A 7436-nucleotide genomic window follows, 5' to 3' on the forward strand; every position below is an offset into this window, starting at 1 on the left:
TTCATTCTTAATCATTTTAATTTCACAATGTTTCACCCCCAAAAGATTTGAAAAAAATATATAGAGAACTCCCATTCAAAAGAAACAATTAATTAAAATGGGTGTATTCAAGATGCCCAGACCAAATAGAAGGGGGGAAAATCCACAGACGCTTTCCCTTGCTTTGATACACCTTAACATCTCTTAGAAAAATATGGAATTATGTGAACAAACACCCAAAGAAAAAGGGATCCTTGTTTATTTGACATAGTAACATATGTTGTACTCTGGTAATAGACTCTCATGTAACTAATAGCCTTTTCCTGGGCTACATGAATGTTGTAGGGTATTTTGATCCCCAAATTTTTAATGAGCAATAATGAAATATTCTGCTAATAATCCCTACACCTCTTGTTTTAGTGTTTACTGAATAATATACATTGTTTGCTATAATCAGTTCTATAATGTTAAAACAAAATACAGCAGAGCTTACTCATTTTGATTAGATAGAAAACAATAGGAAATGTAGTGAGCTAAGGAAGATGATGAGTGAAAGTGAGGAATGGAAAATCTGTTCCACCAATCCCATGCCAGTCGTAATTTGGATCTTACGGGCAAGTCATCCAATCTCTGCTTTAGTCTGCCTTCTCACCTAGAAGATAGAAGTCATAAGATCCCATAATAACTTATTTATGACATTAGAAAATAAGGTATTATATGAATATAAGATAATATTTAATAAAGGTGGTAATCCTGGGTTAATATAAATGTGAAACTGATTTCTATACTAATTTTCTATGATTTTGATAATGAAACTTAAAAGTATGCTTCCTTAAGTGTGAATTTTAAAAATTATTATACTCTATAAGTATGCAACCTAGAAAACTGAAGCATAACTAGCATTAAAAGTGCATTAGATGGGGAAGCTAGGTGGCACAGTGGATAAAGCACCAGCCCTGAAGTCAAGAGACCTGAGTTCAAATCTGTCTCAGACACTTAACACTGCCTAGCTGTGTGACCCTGAGCAAGTCATTTAACCCCAATTGCCTCAATCAAAAAAAAAAAAAAAAGTATTAGATGCCTTTCAGAAATTTTAAAAGAATATGCTCAATATTTTTTAATCTTAATAGGAGAAGCTATAATTTTCTAATGCAACAATAATGGTTTTCAGATTTAGCACAAAGAATTTTTTTTATTATTATCTTAAAAATGAATCCAGGGTATGCATTAGAGAACTTGAAAATATGGGGATCCTAAACCATAAGTTGATTTTTCCATATTGTGCCACTTTGGGAAAGACTTTTTAATAAAAAACAAATATGAACTATATATGTATGTATGTATATATGTATATATATAGTAGTATAATTTGTTGTCTTTTGGTTCTTAGAGATTTTTACCTAAATTTCTTCCGTGTTTCAGTCAATAGGAATGGGCCCCAGGATCTAGATGCTTCAGGTGAGCTTAGCACTAGTTATTCAAGTGGGTAACTATTCCAATCAGTGACAAGTCTAATAGTAGAGTCATGTCCAATAGTTACTACCTTCATGCTTCTATTTGTACATTCTAACATCCTTCGCATCCAGGTCCTAAGAAGCAGAGAGGTCTAAAAGAGTTCTGGTTTCAGAGTCAAAGATGTGGGTTTATATTCTACCCTCTGTCCTTTTACCCACCTTCCCCAAGACAAAAAATTCTGTGATTAACTAAAGTGATGGCCTGTAATCACCTTGCAATTGACATCCTCTGTCTTAGGAAGATGATGGAGTCTCTTTTACTAGGTTTTGAAGCAAAAACTAAATATAAAGGACCACTTGTTGGGGACATTGTAGAAAAGAATTTTGTTCTGGTATTGCTTGGATCAAGTAGTGCCTGAGGTCCCTTTCAATACAAACAGTCTATGATTCTATGTTATTCTGTGATATAACAACAAGTAATTGGACACTATGATTTTTTTTTAAATCAGTCTATCTGGTTGGTTATTGATTACTGAAATAATTAGTCTGTTGAATTGAAAGGTAAAAGTGTCATTGTTTACATACTTAGGAACCATTCATTTCATGTCAATATCAAGATGGTTTTTGTCTAGTTAACTGTTAAAAAATCCCTTTACTTTTCAATCCTTTTGTATGTACTAATCTGAGGCCTCCAGATTGCAAACCTTTGTTAGCACTGTTATCCATTAGCCTAAGTCACCACTTTTGGCCACACAAGAACCTTAAAGCCAAATTCATGGGTTACCTCCTTCATCAACTCATTCTTGCTCATCCTACCTCCCCTTGGTAATAAACTTCCCTATGAGACCTCACATCATACTATTATTGCAACACTCCAATAATATTGTTTACCACATATACTTGCATTTGTGTCAGACATCTCTATGATATTATAAATGCAACTAAAAACAAGGAATATGTCTTATCTCTATTTCTATATTATGAATAGAGTCCATCACATTTTTATATGAATTCATTAAGTTAGTCTTCACTGATAATATATATGGGTTCCAGAGCCTCAAACAAGCAAAAAGAAAAAGACAGAGAGAACCTACTTTACTCTAGGATATATGCTAAGTCTTGGTAGAATACAAAAAGCTAAAAAGAAAATGTTACCTATGCTGAAGGAGTTTACAATATACTTGGAAAGATAAGACAGAGTTTTTAAAAATTATATTACAAGTCTTCCTAGAACACAACTGATAAGTTACATAATTCAATGAATTATATTGAAATATTTGTTTCTACCACATGCAAAACATTATTAGAGACTGGGAATTCAAAAATGGAAAAATGTCCCTATTTCCAAGGTTTATGCTCCACTAGGGGGCATATTACCCTCCTTTTTATTAAAATTTATTGATTTAATTTAATTACATATGAAGCAGATAGATATTGTAGTGTATAATGTCCCTTACCTGAAGTTAGAAAGAATTGAATTTAAATTTGGCTTCAAACATTTAGTAATTGTTCAGTGATTAAGCTGGGCAAATCATATAACTTTCAGCTGCCTTAGTTTCCTCCTCTTATAAAATGAGAATTGTAATGGGCTGAGGCTTGAGTTGATGCACTGAGGTCCCAAGCACATGAGGCTAAATAGTAATTGGACCATAATCTATTAATATATAAGCTTGGAGAAAGAATGGCCCCCGCCCACTCTTTGTGCAAGTCCTGATGTGTTGTATAGGAAATGACGATTTTGGTGGGTAGAGGCAGGGGAGTGGAAAAGGAAGGGGAGGAGAGACTGCTTGCATTGCCATTGCCACGACCTTTCTGTTTGTTTTCTCTTCTTCTTTTTGCTGAGGCAGTTGGGGTTAAGTGCCTTGCCCATGGTCACACAACCAGGAATTGTTAAGTGTCTGAGGCTGGATTTGAACTCAGGTCCTCCTGACTTCAGGGCTGGTGCTCTACCCACTGAGCCATCTCCTCCCCCTCCCTTTTTTTTTTTTTTTTTTGACCTGAGCAGTTTTTACTCATTTCCAGTATAAAGTGCAGTTTAATTTGCTAGTTAAAACCCGCATGTATCCTGAACAATTTTGCATGTAATACAACAAAACATTGAGAAATATATTTTTGTTTTAAAAGATTAATTTCAGTATCTAAATCCTAAGCACTTATCTACATGAAAAGAAAACCAAAAGACAATCTATTGGCCTAAACAGTTTTTACTCATTTCCAGCACAGTTTAATATGCTTGATAACACCTGCAGGTATCATGGACAATTTTACATATAATACAACAAAACACTGACAAATATTTTTTCTTCTTGAAAAGGTGGAATTTTTTGCCCATTAATTCCAACTAGCTGACTTTCTAAAGTTTTTTTTGAACCAGCATGAGTGAAATAACCATAGATTTCACAAATGTCTAAGGAGCATGACTCCTTAGATGGAGAGCCTTAAACATCTTCCTGAATCTTAGCTTAAACCTAAATTTGTTCCCTGCACCTACTCCCCTGCCTCCACCCACCAAAATCGTCATTTCCTATACAACACATCAGGACTTGCACAAAGATTGGGCGGGGCCATTCTTTCTCCAAGCTTATATATTAATAGATTATGGTCCAATTACTATTTAGCCTCATGTGCTTGGGACCTCAGTGCATCAACTCAAGCCTCAGCCCATTACAGAGAATAATAATAGTACCTACTTCACAGGATTGTTTTTTAGCATCAAATGAGATAATATTTGTAAAGCATTTTGCAAGCAATCTCTAAATATTAGCTATTACTACTTAACTACTATTCCTTACTGTTATTACTATTACTAGTACAACTACAATACAAGTCTGAAGTATACTACTAATGGAGTACATTGGGGGCTGAAGGGGAATTAGCATCTCTGGTATGATGCTGAACTCTTTTCAGGGGCTGATCATCCCCTTTTGGTATCAACCAACCACCCAATTTTACCTGTAAAAAGCTGTAGCATCCACATCCCAGTAAACCATTTTAGCAGATGAACTAAAGCAGGTTAAGGATAACCAAGAGGCCTCAAACCCATTCATGAGTTAGGGTATGTCTACCCCAAGCATGTCAAGATTTCCCTTGGAATAATGGGGAGATTGAAAACAGTTTGTTCCAATGGTCATGGAGGCAGCTAAAATAGATGAAGAAGCTAAGGTATCAACTGCATCTTGGGCCATTGCCAATCACTCTGATTTTTTGTCCTCTCACCGGACTTTTCCCAAGGTCACAGGGAAACCTCTGAGGCTGGATTTGAACTAGAGAGTCCAGCACTCTTATCCAGTGCACCATCTAGCTACCTTCCCCCCAGTGAGGGGTAACACATAAGAGGAGTCTAGAAGGTAAGGATTTCAGCAAATTTAAGAGGGAGTTTGTACAAGGTGATGGTCTGCACAAAAGAGCAGAGATGGGAAACAAGACTAGATCAGAAAACAGTTAGTAGTTACCATAGTTAAAAATTTAGAGCTAGAACAGGTCCAGTAAGGGACCAGTAAGTCCAACATGCTCACGATACAGTCTGTGACTTGCAACAAGATCACACAGATTTCTATAAGTAAAAGAGACAAGATTTGAATCTAGGTTCTCTAGATTTTTTTCTTCTTTTTTTTCTTTTTTCATAATTTATTATATTTTCCCCCAATTATATATTAAAATTATTTTTTAAGCATTTGAATCTTTATTTTTTAAGTTTTGAGTTCCAAAATCTATTTCTCCTTCTTTCCCCACTTTTTCTCCACCTGAAACAATCAAACATAAATCTACAGTAGTTCTCAAAGTATGGTCTAGAGAATCCTGGGGATCTCTGGAACCCTTTTAGAGGGTCTACAAATTCAAAAATAGTTTTTATTTCCAATATGGTAAATGTCTATAAATAGAATCCAGATAAACAAAAATTCTTTGGAGAAATCCTCAATAATTTTTACTAGGATAAAGATACTGAAAACAAAGTTTGAGAACCACTGTTAGATTCTAACCTCTTTCTACTGCACCATTGATTAGACTGTAGCATTAGTGAAAGGGACTTACCTTGGCTTAATTTAAGGAAAAATTGCTGAATTATTCTTGGTATCCTGAAAGGAAGTAGGCTACTGTTAAAGAGGGTAGAACATTCTCCATGCACTAGGGATTGTCAAGCAAAAGTTAGTTACTCTCTCCATTGTCAAGTACCTTGCAGAGGGAGTGCTTTTCAGGAATATGTCAGACTGATGACCTCTGTGTTATATTCCAAAGAATACATAATTCTGGGAATCGTCCAAGGCAAGAAAGGGGGATTGGAGCTAGATGTGTGAAGCCTTAAGTGTCAGATTAAAGAATACATATCTTATCCTTGAAAGTTTTTTTAAGCAAGGGAGAGTTGAAGTCAGATCTGTTCATTAGGAGGATCATTTTGGTGACTATATAAATGTATATACTAGGAAGTGAAGGAAGAATATAGGAGCAGGGAGATCAGTTGAAATATGGTAATTCAGGCAAGAGGTAATTAGACCAAATCTAGGGCAGTAGCTGTGAGTCAAGAAAAAGGGACAGATAATATTTACATAGTTCTTTAAGATTTGCAAAACACTTTCCATACACTATCTGTTAGTCCTCATAACAAACTTGTGAAGTAGGTGCTATTATACCTAATTTACAGATGAGGTAACTGAGGCATACAAAGGTTAAATTCACACACTTCTTAGTGTTTGAAAGGAGGATTTGAACCCAGAGACATCCTGACTCCCAATTCAACACTCACTGGATTAGAGAGTGTTTAGAGGCAGAATTAACAAGACTTTTCAACAGATCTAGATATGGGAGAAGAAAAAAAGGAAAGCATCAAAAATAATCTTGAAATCCTGAAATCCTTAAACCCAAATGACTAAGAAAATAATGGTGCCATAAACAGAAAAAGAGAAATTTAAAGGCGGGTCAGATTTAAGAAAGAAGAGAATAAACCCAGTTTTGAACATCAATTCATTCCAAAATTCTGGTTAAGCACCTACTATATGTCAGCCACTGAGACATACAAATAAGAAATGAAACAATCTACTCTTAAAGAACTTTCATTTTTCAAGGGAAATAACTAGAAAAACATATATAGACATTTACAGAATAATACAGGGGAGTTAAAATACAAAGCTGTTAGGAAGGGAGGACATCAGAAGCTGGGGAGAGAATGTCAGGAAAGGATTCATATAATTGGTGCTTGGGTTGCATCATGAAGGAAGGAAGTATGCGGTGGTAAACAGGGAGTGACATATAGGAATAGAGAAGTCAATTCAAAGGCAAAGAGAGAAGGGTACAATGACTGAGCAAGGAACTGGCTGAAGAAGAAAGTCTGAAAGGGTGATGTGGAAGAAAAACTCAGTATTCTGTTCCTTTGGCACAGATCTGTCAGCCACAGATTTATTAGTTATCTGAGTGTGATTGTTTAGAATTGGGCTTCTTAAACTTTTTGTACTTGCAACCCCTTTTTGCCTGAGAAATTTTTATGCAACCCAGTATATAGGTATGTAAAATAGGTATACAAAGCAAACATTTATTGATGAAAAGTATAAAGAAATTTATTTTAAAACATAATTTTGCTATTTATTAAAGACACAAATAAAATTTCATACTAATGAGATGGATGTGATGAGGGGAGCCCCCATAATGCTAAAATTCCTTGAAGGACAGATTCTCCTTGAATCCTGGCCTCTGTAAAAAATCCTGAGAGATGGGCACCATCCCCACTGATAACACTCACTACTGATTAAGCTACCCATTGAATTAAAGAGATTGATTCAATTCTATTCAATTCTAGTTCAAACTCCACCCACCAGCTTCCATCAGAAGCAGCCTCAGCTTGTAGCTAAAGCTTCTATTATAAAAAGAGCCAATTTTAAACTCACTCCTCGCAGAGGACCTAACATGCCATGCCATGCTATGCTAGGAAACCTTTGCCCGAGGAAATATTCTCTTTCAGTGTTACCCTCTCTTTATCTCCCTCACCTATTTCCTTAATAAAATTTATACCTC

This window comes from Antechinus flavipes, chromosome 2, assembly GCF_016432865.1.
Source record: "Antechinus flavipes isolate AdamAnt ecotype Samford, QLD, Australia chromosome 2, AdamAnt_v2, whole genome shotgun sequence".
Lineage (NCBI taxonomy): Eukaryota > Metazoa > Chordata > Mammalia > Dasyuromorphia > Dasyuridae > Antechinus > Antechinus flavipes.